General features: G+C 42.8%; 1 protein-coding gene across 7 annotated transcripts in view; it reads left to right on the top strand.

Moving 5' to 3' along the window:
• The first annotated feature begins 1227 nt into the window (after positions 1-1227).
• STAG2 (stromal antigen 2) overlaps positions 1228-11440 on the top strand; it is a 129841-nt gene continuing 119628 nt past the window's right edge. For 2 of the 7 annotated variants that reach the window (XM_027534976.1, XM_027534970.1), the window contains exon 1: positions 1228-1466. The gene's annotated coding sequence lies outside the window, so the exon portion shown is untranslated. Of the gene's footprint in view, positions 1467-1954; positions 2040-2301; positions 2464-2689; positions 2714-11440 lie in introns of those variants that run through there. The other 5 variants (XM_027534972.1, XM_027534973.1, XM_027534971.1 and 2 more) reach the window with 5 other exon arrangements.

Here is an 11440-nt window from a genome sequence, read left to right as displayed (position 1 = left end):
CTGGATGCGAAACAAAAAGCAAACAGCCAGGGTGATAGAGACTTAGAGTTAACTGGGTCGGAGGAGCGATAAGGGGATCTTTTCGCATTTCAAACATCTTGAGGGAAGGGCGAGGAAGAATGATAAGAAGGAACCAAAAATTCTTAACTAAGTGGCGAGGCCGCCTCCGCCCACGCTTCCAGGAAGACGGTGGATAAGCGGGGGAGGCGGGGAAGACCAGGGAGGGCTCCCCGACTCCTTCTGCCCGAATTTCGATTTCCCTCCCCTCCGCCCAGAGAGTGTGCAGAAGAAATTGGTGGAGCGCGGGGCCTAACCTAGTAGCCCAGTTCCCTAAGTCTCTCAGACCCTGGAGAGAGACCGAGCACGTTTTCTGCGAGACGGTACTAGTGGTCTAAAGAAAAATAATAGTTTTTTTCCCCTCCAGTGCTAGGTCTTCCCGGTGGAGAATCAGCTCGTTTTCTCTCCACATCCAAAGCCCAAAGCGAGCAAAATAAAACAAAACAAAAACTCAAAAAACAATCCCCCTTAAATCACTTAGGATCAGGTGCCCGAGTTGCACGAGTTTACTTCTTTCGGTGGGAAGGAGTAGGGGGCGCGGGGAAGCGAGGGGCCGGGATCTAAGGCCAAAGGCTCCCTCGCTGGGCCGTGTCACAGCAGGGGACCTCGAAGGGTGATGCCCGACTGGGCTGCCACCTCGGGCGGCACGGCGTGGGTAGGAGTGGGCCGGGGCACCAGTTCCCAGCGAGCCCAGTTTCCGATTTCCCACAGCGCGGGGCTCCTCCGGACATCCCTACCGCCCTCCCCTCGACCCCCCCAATAAAGAAAGAGGAAACGCGGCGCGACCAGCTGCGCGGCGGAAGCGCCGCTCAACGAATGAGTAAGTCAGGCGCGGGCACGGCACCTTGTTTACCCCACTCGGCGGCGCGCCCCTACGGGCGCCTCGTTGAAAGGCGGCGTCGGAGACGCTGAACCCGGGAGGCAGTCGACCCCGATTGGCTGGTGATTGGGAGGAGGACGCTGGGTGGGAGGGCAGGGGGCCAGGCGTTGCAGTGGCGACTCTTTGCCGCTAGATGACGCTCCCTCCCAACGGGAGCCGGGCGCGGGTTCGCGGCCGACAGATGGCGCCTGCGCGTTCCATTCGCCTCCAAGTCGCCGAAGAGCGAACACCCCAAACAATCCCGAAGCGCCACCAAAAAAAAAAAAAAAAAAAAAGAGAGAGAGAGAGAAAAAAAAAAAAAAAAAAAAAAAACCCGCCGGATCCGACCGCCACTTTCAAAACCCCCCACCGCTCTAGAACCGCGGGAGCTTCCGTCCCTGAGTAGAATTCAAGGGTGTAAAAGAAGAGGAAGGGAAAAATATCTTGTACCAGCCCAGGGGTGAAGAAGCCCCCGGCCTGAGAAAGCAGGAAGGAGGAGTGGGGGAGGCGAACAGTCTCGTTGCTGCCTCTGTGTACGCTGAGGGGGGAGGTAAGTTATAAAATGGCGGAGGCGAAGCTTCTAGAAGTTTGGAGGGGCACCCGGAGGGCGCGGGGCCCACCGTGAGCCGCGTGTGGTTGAAATAGGGCGCGAGAGAGGAGTTGGGAGGGAAAGACACTGGGCACTCTTGCCGTTTAATTTCTTCTCTTATTCCTTTACCCCCAGCGGGGCCCGCTGTAGAGCGGGCGGCCAAGTGAAGCCGGAGAGAAGCGTCCTCGTCCCCGCGTAACCCCCGGCCCTTCTTTCTCCCCTCTTTCCCCAAGTCGCTCCCTCAACACTACCAAGGAACTTCCAACCCCCTCCCTTTTCTCCCTACCTCCTACTCCTAGAGTGGCTTTCTACCGCAGGACTCTTCTTTTCGACTACCCTCGCTGAAGGCTTTCTCTTCCTTCCCTCGCCCCGCTCTCCCTCGGGGCCTCTACGGAGACCCCCCCCCCCCAATGGGTGGCCCAAAATGGAGAACGCGGAGCAGCGCAAGATGGAGGCTCTGCTTCTCGGTGTAGCGTTAGATTTAGGTGCCTTTTCTCCGGCAGGCTCTTAAGCCTGGGAGAGCCCGAACTGGAGGTGGGGTGGGGTGCGAGCCGTAGTGGGGGAGGCAGGCCGGGCGGCCGCGGTCAGGATGGGGGAAGAGCGCGGCATCGCGGCGAGGGGAAGGAAGAGAGCAAAATGGTGGTGCTGGGAACCTAGGGGGGAGGGGAGGCGAGGAGGCTCGCTTGTGTATATTTGGGCCTCGGACCGAGGGAGGCGAGGGAAAATCTACTCTGATCACACCCTTCCCTCGTGCCCCCTCCCTTCTCCCTTCCCCTCCTTCCTTTCCTCCCTCCCTCCCCTCCCTCCCTCTCTTCCTCCCTTCCTAGAGAGGGAACAACATTCATGTGACGGGCCCCTCTGCTTCTCCCCCGCCCCGTCATCTCCAGCGCGTGGTGGGGGAACTGCCGGGGAAAGCGATTGGCATCGATCTCTCCATCCCTTCCGAGGCCCGACTTCGGTCAGTTTTCTTCGGGCAACAATTTTCTAAATAGGTTGGGGTCTGGCGGTGTTGGCCCCCGCGTGCAGACCTTGCCCCGAAGGGGGCCCTGCCTGCCTGGCATGGGAGGAGGGGGGAAGGGCGGGAGTGGAAGGCTGTTTGTTGGGGGGTTTTGGCGCCACTTTTGTTTTAGTTTTAGTGCTGCTTTTCGTTCCCACCCCCACCCGCACTGTCTTTCTCAAGGCACGAACTGAACTGATCCTTGCCCCAGGTAGGCAGCTTCTGCTTTTTCCCTCCACACTTTTATTCTTGCTTGGGGTTGACTTTCTTTTTTCTTCTCTCGCGTACCCGGCGATCAGTGGACGGCGATTTTAGGACGGAAAGGGTCGGATGGGCCATGGGAGAGAGAAGGTGTGGGAAACAGCATCAAGTAGTTCCGTAAAACTTTGAGCCCCGTTCCCATTTTCTTCTGGCCTACATTCGAAACGTATTGTTGATTTCTGCCCCCTTTTTTCCCCCCGTCGCGAGAATGTCTTGTTTTCCCTTTAGTTTTTTTTTTTTTTTTTAATAAACCGCTGTACTTTCGACATTTAGTTTCCGCTCCTCCTTGGTGTATATGTCATTTTATTTTTAATCCTGAACTGTAATGGGTTTTATCGTATGATTTTTCATGCTGCAGTGTCCAGCTTTAATTTTTAGAATTGCATTAGTAGTTTCATCTGGTTTGTGAGACTTTCTCCGCCGTGGCCTAGAAATGTTTTATATGTTGTTGCCTACCGCCCCCCGCTTCCCTCTCCCTCCTCCTTTCTCTTGGATGTAGTTTTTTAATTGAGGGTCATGGTATTTGATTAAATGGTTATTTACAGTTTACGTGATGTATCTATTAAAAACTTTTGATCTGTAGGGTTAGATTTAAGTAAACGAAAAGCTCGTGCTGGTTTGAGATGGTTCCTTAAAATGCGCGGGCCGTCCCCCCCACCCCCCCCGTAAAGCCTCATCTTCCCCTCGCACGGGAGTGTAAATTCCATACCCCTTTTCTCCCACGGACCGCCGTATTTCACGGCAGCCACACCCTGTATTTGTCTCTGTGGATTGGACTCATTATCAGCTTAATTTAGTGACTCTTAAACCACCATGATGGGACTTGCTTAAGCACGAAGCTTCTTTTCCTGTTTAGTCCTAGTGGTTAGTGTCGAAAGAGGAATAATCGAGGTTTCTTGATGAAACCTGGTGCGGTCCAACCTCTGCCTTTTTTCTGTTGTCTTTTTTCCTACTCCGGGCTGTTGGCGGTGTCAGCACCGCTGCTGGGGGCGGGGGTGGAGGGGAGAAAGAGTCGGGTTACCGAAGTGCGTCATTCCTGGCTCTAGCAGGGCCTGCTCGGGAGCTGCTGGTGTTTGTTACTGTCCTCGCAGCACTTTCCTGCCAACCTTCTCTCTCTGCGTATTGGTTGGGAGCAAAAGCAGGAGGCGGTCTCCTAATTCTATCCGGAGCCTAGCGCGTTGCATTTAAGGGTATATGTGAACTTATTTTAAAAAAAATGGGCCCTGTAAAGTGCATACATGTCTCTTTAATGAGATACAATTCAGATAGTTTAGATTTGCTTTTATATATTTTCCAACGAAAGGTGGGGTTAATTTTGAGCATTTTAAACCTCTTACGTTAAAATGCCTGTTTTTTTTTTTTCCTACGCTGATATCAATCTATAATTAGGAATCAGAAGGGCCAGTTAAGGCATAACTGTTCAGCGGTTTTTCGAGTGATTGAATTGTAGTTTTATGACACATTATGTTACATAGTGTGCTTTTTCTCGTTTTGAGCTAAGGTGCTACGTGAATGCAAGCTGATTGTTCACGTTTAACTTCATTCTCATCACATATTCCTATTTACTCTTTTAGATGTAATTTTAAATGTTTCCTTTGGATCTTACTGACTTCATTAGATTCTTAAAGATGGTTCTTTCCCTTTTTAAAAAAAATCTTCTAACCTAACTAACAAGGAGTTGTATGGGGTAGCTGTACAGTAACATTGTTAAATTCTGACTTCTTGCTAGTTTTTGATACTTTTATTATCTTTCGATTTTTCTCTGTACTTAGTACAATATCTTCCTCAGTTCTTTTCTGAAGATAATTGGGGGAGAGGTGGGAGGTAGAGATGAAACAAAAGTGGCCTTGAGTTGGTGGTTGTAGCTGGGTGATGAGTACGGGAGAGCTCATTGTACTATTCTCCCTACTTTTGCGTGTACTTGAACGTTTCCATAATTAGAAAATTTTGAAGAAAAAACTCAAATTATCTTGCAATTTTGGTGTAATGACTTAAGTTTATATTTACATATTATTTGCATGAGAAATTTGGCCTTGTGTATAAGTAATTACACAATGTCTGACTTACAAACTCAAAAAATATTTAAATTGAACCAGTATAGAATAAACAAGATACTTATAAATTGGTTGAACTTTAAATATTTGTAACTTAGTCTGAATTTGCTCTACTTTTAGTTTCTTTTTTAATCCTTTGAAAATAGGAAAATTCCATGAGCAAATTTTGTAAATTCTGCTTGGTGTCTATTTCATTAAGTTGGAGTTCCAGTGAGTCAGTATGAAAGGGATTTACTATTAATAGGAGGGGCTTTGGCAGTTGGAATAAGTGACAGTGGAAGAGATTCGGGTGCCCTAGGGAGCATTCCTAGTAAGAAGATCGAGGTAGGAGTTGAATTCTGTTTGAGTATTTGGTGTTTAATGAATGGGTAGAGAAGAGGATTGGAAAATAAATGTACTTATTAGTTATTCTTTCCCACTGTGAAATAACTATAGCTATAGCACTTTAAGGTATCAGACTGGCAGTTGGGGGTGGGGTGGGTTTTTAAAAAATTGATCTGAAAATGAATGTTTACATATAAAATGAGTTAAAGCTCCCCTCCCCCGACTTTTCCTGGTGGCTTAGACGGTAAAGAATCTGCCTGCAGTGCAAGACTCGGGTTCGATCCTGAGTTGGGAAGATCCCCTCGAGAAGGGAATGGCTACCCACTCCAGTATTCTTCCCTGGAGTATTCCATGGACAGAGGAACCTGGCGGGCTACAGTCCCTGGGGTTGCAGAGAGTCGGACAGGACTGATACTTTCACTTTTCCCGCCACTTTTAACCATTTGGTGCTATAAATAAAAGTTGATGTGTAAAATATTTTAATGTTTATTAAGAACATCTGACCACTGCCCATCAACAGTAAAAATGCATTGATATTAAAACCCTCAGTCTCCTTAGTTTATTTGTAATTGCTCCTACAAAAAAATGTAAATTATTTGAAATAAAGTACCTTATTTTCTGCAATTTTGTATTGTTCAGTGGCAGGTTTTTTCACCCTATAAGATGTATTTTTGAATGTTTGTCAAAGCTTTAAAGGGAACCCAAAATAACGGATATTTAGTTTTTCTGTTTGGTGATGTGTGTTCCTTAATCATTATTAAAGCCAAAATTCCACCCTAGGCTGGTGACAGACAGACATTTCATAATTGTTATTATTAGTCTGTTTGTATATTATATATTCATCATTTTAGCCTTAGAAAGATGTTAAGACAGTATATATTTTGAACTCTTATTTGTATGCACATAATTTAAATAGATCATGAGGATTGTGACTTCAGATTTATTTTATTGTGGTGAGGCAAGAGCTAAACTACTAAAGCAACAAATTATGAGTTTGGCAACTTTGTTAACTTCAGTTAGTTTTTTTTTTTTTAAAGCCCAAGGACTCAAGATTTTAATGAAATTCAATTATACATTATTTTCTCATTGTTTTCTTTTTCAACTTTAATGAGAATCTGTGAATTAAAATGGGTGGGTTAGGGTGGGAGACAGGTTTAGGCTCAAATTATCCTTTGGGAATATGGGGTTCAGTGTGAAAATATGCCTTGGACAGTTTAGTAATGCTTAATATTCTGTATGTTTAACTGATGCCATCCACAGTCATGCGTGCGAAGGGAGTAAACAGTGAATAGCGTATTTGTGCTTTGGGTTCTTTATAGTAGATGGAGGTCTTCAGTTTTTGATGCTGCAAGTTTTGAGCTTAAAATTTACATTAGATGGACACAGTGCTCTGTCTATTACATGTCACTGGGATAAGGTTCATATCTGTTTAATGTTGTGACCTTTTTGTGTCTCACATAGTAAAAAAAAACTGGTCTTGTGTTAGTACTTTGACATTACTGTTAGATTATTCAAAGACCTGAACACAACCGTTTATTGTGTAGCGGAGCACTATCCTGTAACTATTTTGGGAGTTGGGGAGCATAGCAAAGACAAGGGATAGTCCAGGTTATCTATGGGTGTCAGTATATATTGAAACATTACCAATTATTAGTAAAGAAGAAACTTTAAAGATTCAGATTATTTTAAAAGTTCTTTACATGTAGTTTAGTTTTGTAATTTCTACATTTGGTACATATTTAGGACTTGTAATTTGTGGTTCAGTACTCTTCCTGTATAATAATTTTCTGTATCTTCGGCTATCATGAGTGGTGGTTATTGCATGTTCTCTTTGGCAAAGATATGTGAGAAAGCAAAATTGTCAGCTTGATTTTTTTTTTTTTTCAGTCTCCTGAGTCGCCTGCTTTGCATTTAATTTAGCCAAATTTTATGTTTTGTCAGTATGAGTGGTGTTGCTTGGTAGAGTCTTAATTTTTGTATGTGTTAGTCACTCAGTCGTGTCCGACTCTTTGTGACCCCATGGGCTGTAGCCCATTAGGCGCCTCTGTTCATGGAATTCTCCAGGGAAGAATACTGGAGTGGGTTGCCATGCCCTTCTCCAGGGGATCTTCCCCATCCAAGGATTGAACACAACTCTCCCGCATTGCAGGCAGACTCTTTACCTACTGAGCCACTAGGGAAGCCCTTTTTGTGTATGTACATTTAAAAAAACTACATCTCTTTACCAGCTATGGTAATCTGCTACCTGAACTGTATTTTTAATGTCTGCTTGCTATAGTTCTATCTTTGGTAATAACCAGAAGAAAATAAGTCTTTACCTATGGTTAGTCTAGTCTGGAGATTACTGAAATTGATTTAAGCCCCACCCTCTCACCTTAAGCCCCACTCTCCCCCTGAAACCAGGGGATGGTGAATAATGTTGATGGTCTGTTCTTTTTTGTAATTTTAATTGGAAAATACAGGACTAGGCTTGATGAGACAAACTAGAGAGGTTTCTATAAACTCTAGATAATCTAATGTACAACTCCAAGAATATAAATGTATATAAATAAAATATATATTCTTAAAATACTGTTGAACATTGTTGGAAGGGGAAAAAAGGAAGTCCTGTTTACACTTTTGCATGGATAACCTGGGATTTGTTGTAATGGGATTTGACCTATAACTTGTTGAATCCTGAGCTCTTCTAAGAAACTCTTCATTTAGTTGCCACTTGAATGACTTAAATGCCAATAACTGTACTATGTGTTTTAACATGTATTGTTTAAAACTTCTCAGCTACCTTGCAAGATAGATGGTTGTCATTTTACAGATGGAGAAATTGAGGCTCTGGGAGAATAAATGACTTGTCACAAAATAAAAATTGACAGTCTGAATTCATACCCAAAGTAGTCTGGCCTCAAAACCTTTGTACTTTTTTGTTAAGCTCAGTAGTTTCTCTTAACTTGGTTAGGTCTTAGGATATCCATCACCAGAAAGCATGTTTCTTTTCAGTGTTATGAAATGAGTTTTTTAAATGTATCATACAGGGTAAATGCAGGTTTTTTATATACAGGATTTGATAAGTTGCTGCCTGATGAAGGATCTACATTGTGTTTTATACTGAAAGGTTAAATAGTTAACTTTGAGCTTTAGATTTGTTTGAGTATGCTCATTATGCAGAAGTTTGTGGGATAATTTTTTTTATTATTATTTTAGATGAGATAATGTGTTGAATTGTATTCTTGATTTTGTGGGGGGTGTCATACTATGGTAGATAGAATAGTTTCACTAATATTTTTTTCTTCTGTCATTTAGTCTCTTTATAGAAAGGAGGCTAAATGTGTCTGAGAATAGTTCCCCAGTCATTCAGCATGTTTATCATGTGCTTTAAAATGAGAATTTTGGTGACTCATAATTTACTGCTCTGATTGGTTATGTAGGGGTATGTTGTTGTTATTTAATGTTATCTTAAAATGTTTTCTTCTAAGTATTAATAACTTCTCTGTTTATACTTTTTATTCTAGTTTATCTTTCCACTTAATTAACATTTCTTGTTCTTATTTTTTTAAATCAGGTAATAGTTAATAATTGCTGCCCTGAATTACTTCGTTCAGTAGTGATCAGAATCTTGGTCTCAGTTTTCTTTGCTTTTCCTCTTTCTCGTTCCTGCTTTTCATAAACTATAACTGGAACTTTTCTAATCTGAAGGAATGCTAGATATTGTATATCTGGCCTAAGGTAAATTAGTGGAGTTGTGGTAAAACTGAATATATTAGTGCTTTTCACAGCCATAAGTCAGATTTATATATTTTATGTTAATTATTTTCTTAATGATTGTGGAAGTATTTTTCCAGGTGATAGTCTTCTCCCCAGACTCAATACTGAGTCTTTTCATCTGTATTTTCCCCTTTGTAGTCCCAAGTACCACTGCTCTTCTACCACAGAATTATGCCCCAAGGCGTCCATTGTGTGTAATGAATTAGTTTCTTCCTTTGCATCTAGAAAGATACTAGCTCTGTACTATTCTTGGGAGAATTCAGGAAATTGTCACTCAAATCATTTTCTGAGTTCTGTGGTTAATAACATTAGGAACCCTTATTGAGAAAGGCTCCTAGAATATTAAGGGACTTGGTTTAGTGCTAAACAAGGTTTTACTTTTCATGGTTACTTTCCTGTCAGTAACCCTAATATAGCCTTTACAAAGTAAAATATGATAAAGTATATTTGATAAAATATGAGTGCAGTTGATACTATTGCCATCTCTGTGGGATAAAGTGGTTAGTGTTGATTTTAAGCACTTAGTGCTACTTGGTTTTAAAGAATTGAATATTGAATGTGGGAAGTTAAATGCGTAGTTTCATTTGTGAAAAGGAATATTGTAGGAGCTCTGTTCATTATATTATTCAAAACCTTTTATAAGAAGTTTTTGACAGTGACTAACATTAACAGTAGCTGACCCTAACTGTACTCTTACTATGTGCCAGACATTGTTACAAATGCTTTATGTATATTAGCTTATTTAGTCTTCATAACCCTCTGAGGTGGGATGCCCATATGATTTATTGTTCAAACCAGCATACTGTTGAGAGTGAAGAGTGAAAGGGGCAATAAATGGATGGCATGCTAGGATAATAGTATAAAGTAGGACTGTCCCAGAGTAACTAGGATGCATGATGACCCTGATTAACACCCCTGCCCTCCCCACCCCACTTCAGAAGAGGAAACCAAAAAGGTAGGAGGCCAAATAACTCGCCCAATTAATTGAGTGGTCAGAAGAGATTCGGAACCTCTCGGAGATTTCTTTGGGCAGGAATGTGATTGTGGGCATTTAAACTGCTTTATTTTAGAGTTTATTTTTACTCTTTCGAAGGAGTTTTTAATCAGTATGGGGTCCACAGTAAAAGACAGGAGATAGTGTTTTTAAAAACCCAGTAGAATTTCCAGTTGGCTCTTTTCAAATGACGATGAAGACTTAAATGACTATGTGTTAATGTTGAAGAGCAACTTCTCTGAGTGAGGTCCTCCTAAATAAAAGCAGAAAACTCCAAGATAACTACTTTTTACTGTTTACATCTGTTCTTCTTAAGTTGTTTAGACTCCATTTATGGGTTTCTTAGGAAATGTGAATTGTATGATATTTCACGGGGGTTCTTAGATGGAAAATTTCTTAGAAGATAGCTGAAAGAGATACAGTTTTGTGACTAAGGAGAAGTAGTATTAGAAAAGAAAGAAAAGGGTCTAGTTTAGAGACTTGTTTGAAGTTAAACTGATTCTGTACCATACTTTGAAAATTAAGTCTTGTAGATGAATGTGTCACTTCATAAAATTAATAGTTCTCTTTTATTTTTGATAACTTTTGCAGTTGCTTTGTATTCCCAGTCTGTTTATGTTTGTGGTATATCCCCTCCAAAAATGAATACTGTAGGTGAATTCAAACCTTTGGAGAAATGATTTCAGCATAATGGCAGATTTTACTATTTTGTAAACTAAGGTTTCTTTTCCCTCTTTTTCTTCTTCTAGTGAGAGTGAGTAGTAGACAGCTGATCTTAAGAGGACTGTGCATTTTATTTTCATACTTAGCTGTTATTTTAATATTTCATTGAGGAAGTTGTGTGTTTTCCCCCCTAGCTAGTTCACTTTAGAAAGTTTTGTTGGTGTCAGTATATAAACAACTGAGAGGTTATTAAGTAGGTCTATTCAGTTTTTGCTTCCCTGGTGGTTCAGAGGGTAAAGCGTCTGCCTGCAATGTGGGAGACCCGGGTTCGATCTCTGGGTTGGGAAGATCCCCTGGAGAAGGAAATGGCAACCCACTCCGGTACCCTTGTCTGGAAAATCCCATGGACTGAGGAGCCTGGTAATCTATAGTCCATGGGGTCGCAAAGAGTCGACTGAACGACTTCACTTTAACTTTCATTCAATTTTTAAGGGCTTCCCAGGTGGCACCAGAGAAGGCAATGGCACCCCACTCCAGTACTTTTGCCTGGAAAATCCCATGGATGGAGGAGCCTAGTAGGCTGCAGTCCATGGGGTCGCTAGAGTCGGACACCACTGAGCGACTTCCCTTTCACTTTTCACTTTCATGCGTTGGAGAAGGAAATGGCAACCCACTCCAGTGTTCTTGCCTGGAGAGTCCCAGGGACGGGGGAGCCTGGTGGGCTGCCGTCTATGGGGTCGCACAGAGTTGGACACGACTGAAGTGACTTAGCAGCAAGTGGCACAGTGGTAAAGAATCCGCCTGCCAATGCAGGAAAAACGGGAGACTCGGATTTGATCCCTGGGTTGGGAAGATCCCCTAGAGAAGGGAATGGCAACCCACT

The sequence above is a fragment of the Bos indicus x Bos taurus genome, chromosome X (genome assembly GCF_003369695.1).
Source record: "Bos indicus x Bos taurus breed Angus x Brahman F1 hybrid chromosome X, Bos_hybrid_MaternalHap_v2.0, whole genome shotgun sequence".
Lineage (NCBI taxonomy): Eukaryota > Metazoa > Chordata > Mammalia > Artiodactyla > Bovidae > Bos > Bos indicus x Bos taurus.
The sequence above is the reverse complement of the archived record's forward strand: the minus strand, read 5'-3'. Positions and strand labels throughout refer to the sequence as shown.